Genomic DNA, 18,610 nt, shown 5'->3' with positions numbered 1-18,610 from the left:
AGAAATGGTGTTATATTTCTGATATTCATAGAGAGATATTTACAGATATTTCATATATTCGAGAGAGAGAGAGAGAGAGAGAAGAAAACACACACACACACACACACACACACACACACACACACAAACACACACACCAAAAAATATAAATATGATAAATATTAGTGCTGTCAAATGATTAATCGCGATTAATCGCATCCAAAATAAAAGTTTTTGTTTACATACTGTATGTATGTGTACTGTGTATATTTATTATGTATATATAAATACACACACATACAGTATATATTTTGAAAATATTTACATGTATATACATTCATATATTTACATTCTTATATTTTATATTATATATAAATATATTTAATATATAAACATAACATATTTTTCTTAAATGTATACATGCATGTGTTTGTAATTATATATACATAATAAATATACACAGCATACACGCATATATTATGTAACCAAAAACTTTTATTTTGGATGTGATTAATCGTGATTAATCATTTGAATTTATTTTTATTTTTTTTTATTTTTTTTTTACACTGCTTATATATATATATATATATAATAATAATACACTTCAAAGAATTCTATGTATGAAATTGCGCTGTTAAATGTATTATTTAATTTCTTTATGCACTTTAAGGATTTATTTTATTTAATTTCTTGGTGCATTTTAAGTTATTGATTACCAAACCACACACTATAAGGTATAAAGACAAGTGTCTGTATTTTGAAATGGTTATTCTCTGTTATTTAATCTCAAAACAGAATTCTTGAAAATGCTGTTTTGAAATCTAAAAACCTTTTACAGCTTCATTTGCGGAATTTAGTCATACAGCCCTGCTGAAAAATCCAGCATAAACCAGCATGAATTCCGTCAGCTAATAAGTTTATTATCTCATTAAAATAAGTTATATTAGCTCACTTTAGCTCCCTCTGTTGACAGTAGAACTGAAAATTGTAATTGTTTTAGTAATGATAATTATATTATTAATCAATGTTATCTTTAGTTTTGAACAAAAAAGTAAAAACACAAACTAGTCAAATGTTTCAAAAGATTTGTGTTCCGTTTCTAAGGATCTGTGCACAAATCAGTTAAAAGCTCTTGTGTACAACTAAAACTAAAATCTTCAGAGGTATGAAAACACAAAAAATTCAAATAACAGCATGCTCAGAAACTGTTAGTTCAATAACAGGGGGTTATGAGAAGTGCTATTGCTAATAAAGAGTTTTCATAATGAAAGTTCAAAATTGAAAATCGCTGTTTTTAAAGACTGTAATGCTAGTTTGAGAACTCATGTGTAAAAAATCCAACTCTCGGTCACTGATTCTAAAAGGACTACATAGTAGAAGGTATGGTGGTCCACCAGAACACCTGCTTCCCATGCTGGGGACCAGCAAACCAGCATCCAGCATCCCATACTGGTCCTAGTGTGCAAAACAAATATTATGCTGTGACCAGCAATGCAGGATCGTTCAGCAGGGAGATCTCCATTAAGAGTCAAATGACTGTCCACAGGGGTCAGCGGATAATCATCTGTCCTCTTCTAAACCGCCATCTGCATGAAAAAAAAAAACAAAAAAACCCCCACAGTGCTTAACGACAGGTTTTAGAAGAAAGCGATTTAAACATGATTGCTATAATTTAAGACACAAGACAAATCTGGCTCCGGAGCACATGCTTCATTTTAGAGGAAACACAAATGGCTTTGTTTCATAGCTCATTTGAAAAAGCAGCGAATGAGGCTCGATTGAAACATATTGCCTCAGGAGCTAATTAAAAGAGACGGGCGATGCTGTGTCTTGGTTATTGATGCCTGTTGACAGATGTGGTGGTTTTTCCATATCACTCACTGCTCTTTCCAGCTTTCTCTTTCCCGGTTTTATAAAGCACACAAATAGCACCTAAGGCAGCTGTTTCCACTTTGCTTACCAAACGAATCTCATTTGCGATAGGTGGAGTGTTGCCTAACGTATCTAGAAGTGCCAACGAGCTGAAGATGTTATATTAGCATAACAAATAGCCGACATCCCTCCAGATACGACGGCCACCGATCAGAGCCGAGCGATGTGAACAAGAGCGACGGTTTGTTCCTTAAACACGTTCATTTGGCACCAAGCAATCCCTGAACGCAGGCAAAAGACTGGCGTGTCTGTTTTTAGATCCCTGACCTGCTTCTGAGGAAATAGAGCTGTAATCTGTCAGACAGGAGCTCGGTCTACGCACAGATTAATTGAATTCTCTTAAATACATGGTAACCCAGTCAGGTCAATTAAATCATTCAGTGTAATCACAAAACTGTTGTTCACTAATAGGAAAAAGTGGGTGTATGTGTGTGTGAGAAAGGCATGCTAAGAGAGAGAACGTCCCAATGTGGTTTTTCGCTTTCACGTGTTGATCATTTCACATCTGTGGTCACAATGAGTCGTCCAAACCAGATGAGGCTGTTGATTATAAGTCACTAAGTGCATTTACTTAATGAAGAGGATCTGGAAAGGCACATATCAGTCCATTAGCATCAGCATATGAATTAGTTATTGTCCTTCACCGGGCCTTGATGGAGTTCACCTGCAGAAGGAGCATCCAGAGGAGACAAGACACGTGACATTCGATGTCATGGACTTCCAACCCGATGTAACATGTCTAAAGGGGCCTGCCTCATTTTTATTAAAAAGCAACAGTGAAAGAGAGGTTTGGGCTTTTTAGAGCTTGACAGCTGTGGTCGCTGTAAACAGATGTTGTCCATGAAGATTATTTTGTATTTCACTGACAAAAATAACAGCATTTTAATGATTAAAAAAAAAAAATATTTGAAATGAAGGTATTTATAATTTATAAACAAATTAGAGCTGAATATCAATAATACTAATAATAAAAACATAACTACTAAAACTGTAACTGAAATTAAAATGAAAACTGAAAATATAAATATTAAAGATAGCTCAAAATATGAATAAATATGAAATTATTATATAAATAATGCTAAAATAACACTGGTCTGGAGGAAGACTATAATCTGATTGCCAGTGTTAAAATATCTGAATACTAAAATAATTGATTAATTAAGCTGGTACTTAAAAATGAGACAACAACAGGAATCTACATTAACATTTATATTAAAAGTTTTTTAAAACGGTTGTGAAAAATTAATTTTCTGCCGTTTTAACTTCTGATGAATAATGAAAAACAAACTGGACTTTTTGACTTTTTATAAGAAGGCCTACATTATTCTGTTATTTTCTACAAAAAAATAAAATAAAAAAACAACAAAAAACAAAAAGACAGAACATTATTAATTATACAAAAATAGCCTTAAAATATCCCAAAAGAAATGAATAAGTGATACTGCTTCAAAAGTCTAATACAACAGGAAAAGTTTGCCCAAAATAAAAATGGTCATTTACGCATCCTCAAACTGAAGCTGATCTGTATTTGTGAGACACCAGGATGAGAGGATGGTGATCATAAGAGATCTCAGTTTCAAACATCGCAAAATCTGGTCCTGGAAGTATTGGATGAGACTCACTGGAACATTGTATCACTGAACATTATATATTTCTCTTGAAAAAGTCACAGTGAAAAGAACAAACCTGACTTTAGTTTATGAGACTAAGCTCATATAGTATTCCATGCATGTGTTGTCCTTTCCCTCTTCATAAATCCCCCTCAAAACTTTCCTCGTTCTCTACCTCCCACTTCCCTCTTTCTCCATCTTTGCTGTCCATTCCTGCAACGGTTTAATCCCTATTGCTCAGTCTTGTCGCACAGACAGTGCAGCATCTTGATATGGAGTGTCCTTCACTGTCACCTATTGTCTCCATACAAGAGGGACTTCTCATTTCACCTGGACCCTTTGGCTGCCAGATTTATTGCCTTGGAGTGGGTTTAGGTGCCCGTGTCTTTCCCTGATGATGTATTCACACTGATACACTGACAATCCAGGCACCTGAGAGCAGAGATGAGCTCCGGCCATCAATAAAGACCATGAGGATTGGCAGACAGTGGCGTTTGGAAGGCTTTTTTTTTTTGTGGTGAGGAGGAGCCTGGGGGGTAAATTATTATGGTGGGCCAAGCTGGGAAAAATGAGCATTATTTAAGAGTGACCTTGAGCTTTTTTGGAGATGTTAGCCTGGGGAAAGCTCACCGAGGATGTGTGTTATAAATTACAGGGTGCGGCAGGAGGTTGTTGGCAACGTTGCAGCAGGTTTCCCGTAACGTACAGCCCATACAGGCATGCAAATGAACACAATATGATGTAAAACCAATAGTGTAGGAAATAAATAATGATGATGGGCCAGAATATTTATCGACAGATCAGAATCAAACAGCAGGTCTATGGGAGTAAAACAGTATGTGAGCATACATGCATGTCAATGGGTATGCAAGCTACGAGGTGTGCGTATGTGTGTGTAATTATGAGCCAGCTGGTTGAGGGTATGGGGTCTGAATGATGACTGTGACTGTCTATGACAGAAACTCCTTGAGGGACTGGGACTGATGCACTTTCTACTCAAGTTATTTTACTCATGGAGAATAAAAGCTTCAGTTCCATATTAGCGAAACTGTGATTTTCAATATATTATGTTTAGAGTTGACAGAAAAATTGGACTTTGTTTGCCACCACACTGTTCAACTTAACTTACAGTGTGGTGGCAAACAAAGTCCAATTTTAAACCAGCCTAAAATGGTTTGCTACTTTAAGCTTGCCATAAAACTGTTCAAGCTTGTCTGGCTTGATTGTTTTAGAGGGGGTTTTTGCTTAACAGTTTTTCTCACTAAACTGGCCAAGCAGGTGTTGAGCTAGTTTTTAGGATTTAAAAATGGTCTTAAACCAGTCTAAACTAGTTTGCTGGTCTAGGCTTCCCACCAAACTGTTTTAAAATTATTTTAAATTGGCTTTTGGGAAAAATGCCTTAAAATAGCCTAAACGGCTTTGGTGGTCCAGGCTGGCCACCAAACTGTTCAAGTTGATCTAGCTAGATGGTTTTAGGAGATAAAAATAACTTAAACCAACCTAAATAGGTGTGCCGGTCTGTTAACGTTGGTGTGATATGATGGTTTTCGTACGGTTTTTGGAAGAAAAAAGATTTGACCTAAACTGGTTTGCTGGTCTAAGCTTGAGATAAAACGATTCAAGCTGGTCTAGTTTGATGGGTTTAGAGGGGTTTGGGGAAAAAAATATGTTTTAAACCAGCATAAAATGGTTTGCTGGTTTAGGCTTTTGGTTTAGGTTTTGTCTACATTTCCAATTAAAACATATCTAAAATGCCTCAAAACAAAGTCAGGTATACTTGCTGGTGTAAGATGGTAATTCATGGTCCTTAGCTGGTCCTAGCTGGATCAGATAGTCCAAAGATGCGGTTTTAACTTGGTAGACCTTGGTTAAGATGGTTAGACTCAGTAGATTACATATATCAAATAGGTATCATGTTCTAAAAACAAGCTCAACCACCTTATGATCAGGGTTTCCCGCAGGGCTGCATTCACATAAAAGTGCTGCATAAATCATTTGTTATCTATAAAACAAGCTCATTTGTCTGTGTTATAGATACATAGCCTTGAATTAGGGGAATGACTGCACATCTTGTGTACACTGCCATATTCTTAGGGTGATGGGCTGTTTACTGCCGAAGAGCCTGAGAGACAAACAACAGTGTGTCAGGCTTCACCAGCCTCTGTGCCTTTGCGATAACATCCCTCCGTTGTTGTGTTTGAGATGTTTGTCTTGGCACGGTTCATCAGTGTGCCCACATACTGTCTTGGTATGCTAAATGCGAACACATACACATAACATTGTGTCTAATGAAGATTACATTTGATAGATACCAGGCATGTCAAAATCGCTGAAATGTGATGCAAGATAGAGAGAGATAAAAACAAACAAACAAAAAAATTCTGGGAAGGGCTTCATACAGCTACTGCTCTTTCTTATCTTGCTAAATAAGGAAAACAAAATTGGCAAGCTTTTAAGAATAGGCCTTTAGGGTGCTCAAGCACCTGCCCTTTTCCTAAATTAACCAAAAGTGCCCCTCTCTCAACAATTATCAACAATGAATTGTGGTCAGTAAAACAAAATGCATTTGAATTAGAAGTCACATTAATTGCAAGTAGTGTTTAATCTACTCCTATACACAGTGTGTCTTGATATACAGTATATCACGTTAACCTTCGTGTTAGCTGAAAATTTTCCATCATCGACGTAATTTTTTTTTTAGCAGTGATGGAAAAATTTGAAGGCCATCCGTCACTTTTTTTATTTGAAACTGTAATTCCGACCCCGTCTTGTTGGTGGCAAGTGTGCTCCAGTGTGGCAGCAGAGTGTGGGATCATCAGCCTCCAGAACAAAAATAAAACTGTCACGAGTCTTATGCCTTTGATTAGACACAGGCGAGTACACACTAGTAGAGCGAAAGAGATGATCAGTTCATGTGCATTGCCGCTTCACTTGATCTGAGGTGTCTACAGCGATCTATCACGCCACATTAAAGAGCGCCAAAATGATATCTGTTGCTTGAATTTATGGAATAAAATAAAATGGACAGAATTTGAAATCTGAGACTTCGTTTCATATCAAAAGTAACAAAGCACAAAGCTTAGCCCATTGCCATTTACTGGATGGGAAGTGCCCTATATGTACTGTTCATTCATCAACTGAAAACAGCATCGATTGGGATTTAAGAATCAATACCGGTTCATAAAAATGTGAATCTATTAAAATAGAGAGAAAAAAAAAAACAAATATATATATATATATATATATATATATAAATACATATAAATATAAAAATATACAAAAATTCAACACACACACACACACACATGCTGAATTAAAATCAGAATTTATTAAATCCTTTTGATTTTCACATTTCATTTTAAACACAATGTCTGTTACATATAAACGATCATCAACTAAGTAAGTGTCATCGTCATTAAATTCCATTTCATCTCGATGTTGGTTACTTCTAAGCCTGCTTCTGATATTTTTTGAAGGACCTCCTCGGTTGAAAGCCCTGTAAGGACCATGAGTAAACGTGCTATGACTTCGTCTCCGCCAAAAGAAAGACCGCAAAAAGGACATTCTTTTAAATTGAGATTCAAGCAGCCAATCAGGGCTGGCTCTACATATTTGACACTTGGCTTAGCAGAGGCTGTCTCTTAATATTTTACCTTAACCTTTAAAAGAAATGGTACATATATGTACCTTTTAATGCTTGGGAACATATATGTACCTTTTATGTACCTTGAGGTCCAATAATAAGCCCTATGGGGTACGTTAGTGTAGATTGTACCTTGGGGGACAGAAATGGACTCCTACTGTACCCCTATTTCTGACAGTGTACCCTCCCCAAGGAATCCTCTGCATGTCCCTGATTCGCTCCATGCTTACTGGTAAGAGAAACCCCAGTCCAAGCAATCATTGAGTGAGAAAGAAGACTCCCAAATCTAATCCTGACCAATCAGTTGGTCAAATGCTATAAAAAGTGCCTATTCTTTTATAAAACGGGATCTTGAAACATTTGACTTGTAAAAGGTTTTTCTGGGAAAAAGTCTGGGAAACACTTCTTTTCAGACACGGCTGAAATAATAGTTTCAAAGACTTCTGTATAATCTTCTCGTCAATCGTCTCTGAATCCATTCTGAGTTTCTTGTTCCTGAGATTCCCGTAAAAGCAGGAAGCAACACTGAGAAGGGCGGACACAAATTGATCGATCAGTGCTGAGGAGAAGGAAACAATAATTGGCCCTGACACTTATATTACGGTGTCTTTGTTCCCTTCCAAACCTCATTCTTCCTCTTGGTCATCTCCATCTCTGTCACTACATACTTCCTCCCTCCCATGTTGTCTTTTCTTGTCCATTCCTCTATGATAACTATATGTCCTTCCCATCTCTTGCTCTGGCTGTTGTGATCAATAGAGGTCATTGTGAGCAAGTGTGCAAGACTGATTGAAATGCCTGCGCGTATCAATGTGTGGGTGGAACAGAAGTGTTGACCCACAACCTGCCCTCGCTCCCGTTTTCATAAAACTTTTTGTTAAAATGAGCCAATTTGTTCATACAGAGTCATGATGAAAAAGGAATTGGTTCTGCCCCAGGGCCAAACTCTGAATGGCAAACAAAGGCCACACAGTTCAGTCATAAACCGTCTGACGTTTGTGATCATTGCTTCTGGATTATTCATTTAACTGCCCTCACTTCTGATCACAGAAGGACAGTGTTATATATTCGGCCTCATTCATCGCATGTAATAAAGTAACATAAAGAGTGGTTGTAGTCGTAATGCTTGTATGAAAAGTGTGGGGATCCCAGGGGAAACTTTTATTGCTCTGAGGTTGGGATTTCATAGCTCGGGGGACTTAATGGAGTTTTCAGTCGGGGGGGATTGGGGAAGGGGGGGGTTCAAAACGATTGTTAAAATGCAATAAGAATATACATTAATGTAAAGGCTTGGTTCAGATAATTTCATTGTGGAAGAATTTGATAGGAACTGTTTGAATTCATATTAAAAATTGTTGACCTTTGTTTCCAGACCTTGGATCTCGGCAAATTGTAGAATTTGTTAATAGATTTCTGGAACTCTATAGGAGACACATGCAAGTTTACTACAGAAAAAGAAAGAAAGAAAGAAAGAAAGAAAGAAAGAAAGAAAGAAAGAAAGAAAGAAAACTTTACTTTGCAGTTGTTTCTGGAAATAAAGAATAAACAAAAATATAAATATTAAATGAAAAACTTAAATTTAAAATGCTGACTTGCTTATGCTAACTGAAATAAGTTGAAGTAATGATGACTTCACCTTTATTTTTTTTTTTTTCCATACAGTTACTGCAAAAAATAATATGGTCCACCTTTGGACCGCTTTTTTGTCATTTAACTTAAATGAAAATGAACAACTGAGATATTATAGAGATCTTATTTGCAGTTTGTCTTTCCTATGGGATATTGTGTCCTCTGTTAATGAACATTTGACTAAAGTCATTTTCACGCTCGCTGTTGATGCAGCTGTGTTGTGCCACTCTCTATAATAATTATGACACGATAAGCTTTAAGAAGATTAGCATAAACTCCTTAATGTAATTATCTTTAGTAATGCTATTTACCGAGTTCACGCGCAGTTTGATTTGACGTATCCTAGAGAGGAGTGTGTTTTGAGCGCATTAAGACTTCTGTCCACCATTTGGCTATTTGAAATGAGTTTTCATTTCTCCTCATGAATACTCGGAGGCACAACCGGATTGACGGCCGTTCTGTAGTTCCATTTTGAGTGGTTTGTGATATTTGATGGAGTGGATGTGACAGGTGGTAGGGAGCTCTGGATGACAGCTGCCTCTCTGAAGGGAGTCTCTTACACAGATCAGAGAGTGTGCGAGCATGTCCGAGAATCTGTGTGTTAGCCAGCAGGACACAATCAAAGGGTCTGGTCACCATCCATGTGTTGCTTAACACACACACATACACACCTGCCAACCTGCCAAATAAATTAAACATTTTAGGAATGTGTGCTGATTGCACTTTCACTCGTAGCCACTAATCGATCAATCTGCTACATGTTTTCAAAGGACTCAATACGTGTGATTGTTTATTTTTCAATATAAAATCTAATTTTACTTTCTAAATTTACTTTATCCTGTTTTACTGTGCAAAAACATTCATCAGATTGTAACAGCTTGCTCCATGTTTGAAAACCTTTTTAGCTGACATTACATCGGTTAATGTTAACCAGTAGCCAAATAGCTATTTATGCAGTTTTTTAGGCTGCTGTTATAGGTAATGCAGCCCTAGTGAAATCTTGGCAGTAATTATCGAAGCAATTTAAGGCTGGCTAATGTTTCTGTAATAAAGTTTAAAGCAATAAACATTACCATTGGGACATGTTGAGACACTCTCAAGGGTGAACGTGACCTTCGGCTTTCTTAAAAGTAGGTGCTGGTATTGTTTCTCAAGGGGTTCAGTTCTGGTTTGAAAAGCCCAGTTTTCACAAGCTAATTAATTCAAGATGAATACAGTTGAGTCAATATATAATAATCTTGTATATATTATAATGCCCAGAATGCACTGTGTTCTGCAGTGTTTTACTGTTTTAATGGAAAACAGTATGTAACTGTCAGAATTTGGCCGCACACACTAGCTAGTTCTAACACACATGGAGGCAATAAAACATTGGTATGTTTCTGCATATTTATTTAAATTTTAATCACTCTTAAATTTGCTGACACATTCTCAGAGCTGAAGAACTAAAAAAAAATTATAAATTTGTCCTGAAGACTCTTGAATGAAGAAACTCTTCTCCTCCAATCGGTTCTCAGATCCTGGTGTTCTAATTGAAAATAAATTGATCTCTGGGGAGCGACGTGCAAATTTGATGGGCTGGAAAGTCCAGCTACCAACATCACGGATGTTTAATCTTGTCAAGTCCTAGATCGGCAACAAGATTAATTAACCTAATTATGGCTGAGTAAAAGCATACGGAGGCACCCACTGCTCATCGCTTTGTCCTGAATATCAAACATGATTGTTCCCACTGATTTTAGATATAACGGTCTGGGATGCTGTTCCAGGCTTTTTACACCTACTCTTTGTTGTTATGCCCATGAAAACTGTGACAAGTGTTGGACTACTGTGAACAGCACAAGTTAAGGTGTTAGATGCCATTAATTAATAAAAAAACACATATGTGACGAATATATCACTCTCTCTCCATGCATCCATCAAAACCCATTTCTTTCCCAGATATTTCCCAAGATTTTAAGAGTTGTCACTAAATGCAAATTCACATTTCATACATAATATTTTAAGGCAACACAAACAATTACTTAAAGCTGAAACAACATTTTGTTTTCTTCAGTGTAGGAAAGCAACTCATGTAGAGCAAGTTACAGTATTACATTTGATTACCATCCTTAAAAGTTTGCAATTGAAAAAAAAAAAAAAAAAAAAAAATTTTTCTTTATGGCCATTCAGTTCAACAGCCAGATATTTGAGACAATCAGCCAAGACATCATTTTGATCGTTTATTTATTTATTTATTTTTTCTGAGAAAGAATTCAGTTCAAGTGCTTGTTTGCCAAAAGGCACATCTGTAATTGAGGTCAGGATCCTTTCATTTGTGCCTGTTGATTGAATCTAGACTGTGTAAAAATAAAGGACGAATGAATGAGGAATTACTCACAGTGTGAAAGAATGAGAGATGGAGAGATCCACCTATGTCTTTGCATGCAAGCTCAGTGCCCTGTGCTATAACACAACTTTAATCAAAAAGCTTCCAGAGATTTTCCCACAGTGAATAATGTTCAGCCAAAACTTCTTTTATCCTGTCACTGCTACATTACAATAGTAAATCATTCCACAACTTGTTTAGCTCCCACTTAATTTCTAACCTCTTTCACATCTTTCTTTTTTCCTCTTTCCAAAAAGACACATATATGCGTACACATTGGGTCTGTTTATAGGTTTCATCATACGACCAGTATAATTTTCTCATTGACAATAAGCATTAGAGCACAGAAGAACTCCATCTGCTTAACCTATACTACATGGGCCTTTCTGCTTCAATAACAGTCCATTAAGTGAGTTTAACATTATGAGAGTGGATTCCACAGCGATATTGCACTTGAGGAGCAAAATAGCTATTAAACAGCTAAATAGTGCTGAGCACAAAAGAGCATCAAGGTTGTTTGACAGCATATGCCACTTGTGTTTCGCAGCGACTGGAATTTACACATACAAGCATCAATACTGCATCTACCTTTTATCAAGCCTTAACAACCATACAGAAAAGTAGCATAAAGTTCTGCAAACACAAATTTCCTTCAGGAAATGTAAAAATGCAGTCCTTCCTTTTATGAGGTGATTATTCTCTAGATGTGAGCTATTACCTATGTGTTGTGCAGATGTTTTTGTTGTTATCGAAAAGTTTTTTTTTTTTTTTAGGTTTTATCTGAAATTATAAATATAACAGATGAGGCCAACATTGCATCATCTCGGACGTCCTTACAGACACACTGACTGGAATAAATAATTCAATATTTGTCTTGAGGTTCATCCCGTTTTTGCATTTCAAGATTAATCAGTGTGTGTTTGTGGTGTCAAGTGGTTGCAAAACTATAATGCACACAGAAATAAGGATATTCTATGCTTTACTACAGCTGCAGTATACTGGGGAAATGCAAACATATAAAGAAATGTGGAAGTGGTAAAGTGAAAGGCGCAAAACAGTATATTTCACCAGAGCAAAACCTAGAGCCAAACTGGTTATCATCACTTACTTCATCTTCTCATTCTCCCACATGATCCCCATTGTGGCTCTAATAGCTGTACCGCAGTCGCATGAATGTGCTTTGACAAACTGTGTGACTGGGGTGTAGATAGGTTAAATGACTTGCCATGGGGGTTGAGGGGGAAACCATCACTTCACTGCGGTAATGAAGGTAAAAGATGGTATGTCCTGCCACCTTAAGGGCCAAGACATTAGTTCCCACTCGCTCCAGCTTTACAGACACACACTAAGTAATTGATAGCCCCGAGAACCTTGGCCGCATTACCATAAAGGTTTCATAAAAAGGCAGAATATTAGTGTTTGGTTATGAAATTCAAATGAGCCAATGCAATATACAGTAGATGGCAGATATTGATAATATGAGATAATTGACCAGCGCTGGATATCAGAGGAATAAGCTTAGATTTATATTGAAGCTCAGTAAATTATGCATCCGTGCTCAAAATGAGAGGACATGATGGATGAGTTTGGAGAGGAAGGCCTGTGCTGGAGTTCAGCTAAAGGTGTGCTGCATAATTTTTCTTTCATAAAAAAAAGAAAAAAAGTTTTATACATTAAGAAATAAACAGTACTTTTGAAGAATATGTATATAAAATGATTGACGTACACTGATGTTCGATAAAGTTTCTAGTTATATTTGTGACCTTAAAAAGCTGCATTTGGCATACGATGCATTTGGGAAAGGAAGCCCGGGAGCAGGTCGCCTTACAGGAGCCGCCATGCTGAGATCACATGATCTGATCGCATGATTATGTTCCATTTAGTCATTTAGCAGACGCTTTTATCCAAAGCGATTTACAAATGAGGATATGTTAATGATAATGTTCCATGACACTTTTGCTTGTGTACTAAACGAATTATGACTAACTGTGAATAGGACTTTTTCAAACGTCGCTACAAGTCACAACGTACCTTTAAAAATCTGATTTCATGCTTTCAATTTTTTTTTTCATAGAATAAAGTCTTTGAGCATTACTTTTTTTTTTTTAAGACAAAAGCCTCAAACAATGCATTTAACTATGTGTTGAGAGATTGAGAGTTCATACAAAAATGGATTGTGAAAATTTACTCACATTCTAAAACCATGTGAATTTAAATACAAATGGAGCATTTTATACAATGCACATGTTGTTGTTTTTCCCCATGCAATTGGAAACAGTATTTCACATATAATCAACACCTATTAACTAATAAAACACAAATTAATAAAATAAACCTTTGTAAATAATTATATAACAGCAATTTACCATATGAAAACAGTAAAGTACAACACTGTTTATCATTTTTCTAAATCAGCTCTTTTAAATGCCAAAAGTGCACTTGACTACAGCACGTCTAAATATATTCCCAATTATAATGTTATTCTCAATCATTTGATTAATTATTGCTGCCATAGATCAGTACAAATATAAATAAAAAGCCTCTTTAAAAAAAAAACAAATAAATAAATAAATAAATAAACATCTGTTTACTGGCTGCTTTTCATATGAGGTAATAACGCAACTTAAAATGTGACAACCTAAAACAGGTCTAATTTACTTAAAAACAGTCATAAACAGTTATTATGTTATACGTAACAGTTTAATTATTGTACTGTGCATTTAGCGCCAGATTAAACTGGATTGCGAGAGATTAGTGAATAAGGTGCTGGTTTTTGCCCTGAAATTAAGTGTTTTGAATATTCACTTCTCAAGGTTCATAAATCAAATGTGTTTCATTCTTAATGTTCTATGCATCCTTGTGCTATAATTGCCAAAGCTAATAATGAATTGATCCAGAAAGGGAGACTTAGCATAATGGCTAAATTAATAATTCATATGCACAGACTGTTGGAATTAGAGATCATAGCCTGCTGAGAGAGTTTGTCCAGATTCAAAGTTTTAGCAAAACTCCACTCAAATAGATTTCAGCAGGCCCATTGATTTAATATCAGTTCTGCCGGCAGGAAATTTACATTCCACTGGCAAAAATATAAGTTCCATAGTCCAGTCATGGGGTGAATAAAACCAAATTAAATTCACTGTTGGAGCCTGGAAGTTATGTGCTGTAGTACAAAGCCCATGTAGTGTTATCTCTATGCTGATTGGCCAACGGGTCTTGAGCAAACATTTCATTATAGGTGCTGCTTTCATTCACTCATCTGATAAAAACAAAGAAAAAATAAATATCACAAATGAGATCAGTTGTTTATTCTACATAGCAATGAGATCAAATGGAGACTTTTCCTCAAGACTCTGGTCCAATTATGTCTCCTGAAAGAGAAAAAGACCTAGTAATCTCACATATCTCTAACCCAAGATATAAGATTTGTCAATACATCCAAGATTCCAGTATGACTTTAAACAGTTCTCATCAAAATCTTACAAGGCCGAATTATCTGAGCTGCTTTGAATATTAATATCCACTTTATAGCTCTATATTCTTAAAGTTTAAAAACAATTGTTTCATTTAGATCTATTGTATTGTTGTCTATCCTAAGAAATTTTGAGATAAACATTTGATCAATGAAAGAACTCAAGAATTTAACAATTCTGGAAATCCCTCATGTCGTTCCAAACCTGTCGTTCACTTTCTTCTGTGGAACATAAAACATGATACTTTGGGAAAATAAAATCTAAATATTTCACAGTGTCAGTCAGTGTAAGTCAGTGGGGTCCAATGTTAATTGGACTTTCAAAATATCCACTTTTTTATTCCACAGATGAAAGTCATACAGGTTTAGAATGACATGACGGTGAGTAAAACAATGGCATAGGTTTCATTATGGGGTCAACTATCCCTTTACATACCAATAAGATCCCTAACTATGAAGTGCAACATGTTAGCAATAACATTTCCCTGGATCTCTAGTGGTTGTTAGTCTTCACAGACAATGGCAATTTCAACTTCCTCTATCACTCCCCGGTCATGTCAATTCTGGGTGTCAAACTATAACTGTGTTTCTCTTATTCCGAACTCCCAGGAAGCTCACACAATCCTACGTGGCCTTCAGGGCAAGCAGAACGAGGAGAGAAAAAGACGACAGAAAGAGGAAAGAACATAAATGAGGAAGAAAGAGATGAATAGAAGTCCAGACAATGGGCTGCCCTGCAGTGCTCCTCTTTCTTACATCCAGTCAGGAGGGGCACTGCAATATCAAACAGGTCGATATTAAGATAAATAAAGGAATCTTAATTATTTACACAGGAAAACAATCGGAGAGCCATTTAAACACAGAGAGTCGTCCCATATTCACCATTATTTGAAAATGTTCAATCGTCTTCTGTGACAATTTTCTAAGAAGCCGAAATTGAAGGTGACTCACTCAATTGATGCTTAAATAAGATATTTTGTGGTAATAAACACAGAGAAGAATTGGGTGTCCTTTCTCGTTTTAACATTTTTCTTTTGCCATCTTTGTCAAAGAGAGCACCTGCTGTTGACTTAATGGGTGCTGATTTTATTCTTTTACGACTTTAATAACAAGGCAGAATAGCAATTAACTGGATTGCAGTTTCAGTACTAAAGGGCTTATATTAAACTTCAATACGGACAGTGCAGAAGTGGAGGCAGGCCTTGAATTTAATTGCTCATGTATGTGTGATCAGGTTACCTTCGGGGAAGATATAGACGCGGATCTATCTGGAAGATTCTGCAGCACAGGAAGAGCTGCCATTGAACACTGACACAGAGATATTCAACAGTAAAATTTCTTTTTTCATCCCTTTTGATCACAGGAGGTGCATAGATAGATTCAGCTTTGAAGGATTTTTCTACATATGTGAAAAAAATATTTGTGCAAATTTACACTCAAGCTTAACTTTTGTTTGCTGTCGTTCACCTATATGTGTGACTCTGTATTAATGATGTAGGATTTCTTTTCCCATTGATATTTTCATTATTTATAGTGTCTTCTTAAACATACTGAAAATTAAAAGCAAAATAAATCTTAAAACATACACTGCAATAAAAGTATCTCTTAAAGTCAACATAACACTTGATTTTTGATAAGAAAACTTTAATTTAAACTGCTGTACTGTGCATGATTCATTCAGTCATGATTCAAAATAACTTTACTTTTTCACGAGTCAAATATCTTAGGGTACGTTTATATTGTTTTCTGGCCATTTTCTGAAATCTTGCCAATAGCAGACAGTGAAATAGTAATGTACAGTGCCCTCCACTAATATTGGCACCCCAGGTAAATATGCGAAAAGAGGGCTGTGAAAACAAATTTGCATTGTTGATCTTTTTGATCTTTCATTCAAAAAATTCACAAAATTCTAACCTTTCATTGAAGTAAAACAATTGAAAATCTCATTATGAAATTATTGTTTTTCTCCAAAGCATGTTGGCCACAATTATTGGCACCCCTAGAAATTCTGTAAAATATCTCTGAAGTATATTTCCATTCATATTTAAATTTTGTAGCACACCAGGGTGACTAGGAGCATGAAATTGTCCACCCATGACTTTCTGTTCCACAGCATTATAAATATGAGGAACACAAAGGCCAGATTCCTTTAATAGTCCATCATAAGGAGTTAAATCAAAGAATAGAGCTCTGATGTGCAGAACACGATTGTTGAGCTTCACAAAATACAAAATGACTTTAAGGAAAGAGATAAAGCATAAAAAAAAAAATCCCCATTTCCACCATCAGGGCAAATCAGTTTCCACCATCAGTTTCAAATCTGCCTGGAAGTGGACGTGTGTCTATATCATTGTTTCCCAACCGGGATGCCGAGAGCAGGGGTGCCATGTAAAAAAAAAATAAAAAATAAAAAATCATTTTTAATATTTTTAAATTGCTAAAATGTTAAAAACAAAAAATCTATTATATAAAATCCATTTCTGATGTCGCCAATAATTAGAGATGCACCGAAATTCCGGCTGCTGAAAATAAGTTCACTGCACAGGTTTCACTTTCACATGGTGTGATGCTCTGCCTACTATGCACTCTGCTCACTCCACTCATATACTGTTCATGCTCATCGGAACAGCAAAAAAAAAAAAAATTAAAAAAAATTTAAAAATCGAGCCTACAGGAAACATCTATGTAGGACAGTATTGTTTCTGTTTACAATAGCCCCACTGTACTGTAACATGGTGTGGTATGGGCAACTCTGGTAATGCTGCACTCTCATTCATTTATCTGCTAACCGCTATGTTATGCTCACGTGTTCTGATAATAATAGATGTATAGGACTGAACATTATTTAGATAATTGGTAAAAAAAAAAATAATAATAAAAAATAAAATAAATTAATATCTCTTAATAGCCCTACTGTTAGACCTACTTGAAAAAAAAAAATAAAAAAAAAAAATAAAATAAATAATATATATATATATATATATATATATATATATATATATATATATATATATATATATATATATATATATATATATATATATATTTATTATTTTTTTTATTATTATTATTTTTAATATCTGTATGACAGTATTCTGCAATTCTCCCCTGCTGTACTGAATATCTATTCTTTTCAAAGTATCATATCGAAGTTAGAATTTCAAGTATTGTGACAAAATCAATTTTGTAGCCTGCCACAAATTTGTTAAAATTCCAAACGGTGCCACGACTAAAAAAAGGTTGGGAAACACTGGTCTATATCATCCTAATGCACAGTGAGGAGGAGAGTTTAAGTGGCCAAAGACTCTGAAAGGATCATAGCTGGAGAATTGCAGAGATTGTTCAAGAGGGGTTCAAGAAAAATTCTCCTCGCTCATCCAAAAAGAAACTCCAGCATATTCAGTTGTCAGACACGACTGGATAAAAAATACCCCATGCCCACGGTTAAATATACACAGATCTTTAATGCTGTGGGCCTGTTTTTCTGCCGTAGGTCCTGGAAGTCTTATTCAGATGCATGGCATTATGGGTTCTAAAAAATCTAAACCTGACTGCCCCTGTTAGAAATTTTACAATGGGCCATGGTTGGATCTTCCATCAGGACAATAATCCAAAACAAAAATCTAAATCAACACAAAGATGGGTCACTGAGCACGAATTGAAGCTACTGACATGGAGTCCTCTGACCTGAACCCTGAACCCTATAGTAAATGAGTGAAGAAGCAGCACCAACATGGAGCTGTGAATCTGAAGGATCTGGAGAGATTCTGTATGAAGGAATGGTCTCTGATCTCTTATCAGGTGTTCTCCAAACTCATCAGGCATTATAGGAGAAAAATCCTAAGCTGTTATCTTGGGAAAAGGACGTTGCAATAATTGGGTGCCAATACTGTGGCCAACATGAACTAGAGAAAGCATTTATTCCACAATGGGATCCCTCCCCCACTTTCAATTGTTTTACTTCAATGATAGGTTAG

At 35.9% G+C, this 18,610-nt stretch overlaps 1 long non-coding RNA gene across 3 annotated transcripts in view; it reads right to left on the bottom strand.

The window, feature by feature from the left end:
• Window positions 1-646: 646 nt before the first annotated feature.
• LOC122138891 overlaps window positions 647-18,610 on the bottom strand; it is a 56,441-nt gene continuing 38,477 nt past the window's right edge. Inside the window, exons 3-4 of one of the 3 annotated variants that reach the window (XR_006155871.1) lie at window positions 9,354-9,472; window positions 647-1,565 (exon numbers count right to left, since the gene is read on the bottom strand). This is a non-coding gene — a long non-coding RNA (uncharacterized LOC122138891). Of the gene's footprint in view, window positions 1,566-8,937; window positions 9,473-18,610 lie in introns of those variants that run through there. The other 2 variants (XR_006155869.1, XR_006155868.1) reach the window with 2 other exon arrangements.

This window comes from Cyprinus carpio, chromosome B11 (genome assembly GCF_018340385.1).
Source record: "Cyprinus carpio isolate SPL01 chromosome B11, ASM1834038v1, whole genome shotgun sequence".
NCBI lineage: Eukaryota > Metazoa > Chordata > Actinopteri > Cypriniformes > Cyprinidae > Cyprinus > Cyprinus carpio.
This window is presented reverse-complemented; position numbering and strand designations above follow the sequence as displayed.